This window comes from Octodon degus, unplaced genomic scaffold, assembly GCF_000260255.1.
Source record: "Octodon degus isolate 3935 unplaced genomic scaffold, OctDeg1.0 scaffold00373, whole genome shotgun sequence".
In the NCBI taxonomy this organism is placed as follows: domain Eukaryota; kingdom Metazoa; phylum Chordata; class Mammalia; order Rodentia; family Octodontidae; genus Octodon; species Octodon degus.
Genome location: NW_004524949.1, coordinates 392,830 through 393,630, shown reverse-complemented (window position 1 = coordinate 393,630; position 801 = coordinate 392,830). Strand labels below are relative to the sequence as shown.

The window sequence follows — 801 nt, the reverse complement described above, 5'->3', positions numbered from 1 at the left end:
CAACATTTTGGCCTTAGCCTTCCAAGATCAATTAAGACTCAGGACATATGAGAACTTGTACTGTAACGTCATATAACTTGGTAGTGTCCAACTAATTTTAAAAGGTCAGTGTTGGGCCTGGGATATAGCTTAGTGGTGCAAGTGCCTGCCTGGCAAGTGCAATGACCTGAGTTTGATCCCCTGAAAAAAAAAAGGCAACATTATCCAATACCAAAAACAGACAAAGATAGTACACTGCAGAGAATTACAAGTCAGTATCCCCCATGAACGTGGGCATGTTAATTCTCAAAAACTATCTGCCAAAAGAATACATTAATATATGAAAAGAATGTACCATAACCGAGTGTGTTTTATACAGGTTGATTCAGTTTTTTTAAAAAATGTGTTTAGTACAGGGTCTCATTATACAGATCAGACTCGTAGTGATCCTTATTATTTTCAGCCTCCCAAACTCTGGGATTACAGGCGTGCACCACCACGCCCAGTCTCATTTGCCATGTCAGTGTGCCCCAGGGGCGGGGCCAGCACAGCAGACCAGGGGGCTCGACCCCTCGTCCCTGCATCTGCCTGAGCAGGCAGGCTCTTTAGTCCGCTGAGCTATCTGCCTGACCCTTGATTCAGTGTTTGACAAACCTACGTAGTCCATGATATTAATAGGCTAAAGAAGAAAAATTATGGGATTGTATCAATTGATGCAAATGAAAGCATTTGACAAAATACATCATCATCAGTCCTAGCCCAGTTCCGGTGAGCGTGCGGAGACCTTCCTGCTACCCTGCGCCGGCGGGACCAGTCCCAGCC

At 44.8% G+C, this 801-nt stretch overlaps 1 protein-coding gene across 2 annotated transcripts in view; it reads left to right on the top strand.

The window, feature by feature from the left end:
* The window catches only part of F8 (coagulation factor VIII), a 162,631-nt gene that overhangs the window by 43,519 nt on the left and 118,311 nt on the right, over positions 1-801 (top strand). The window lies entirely within an intron of this gene.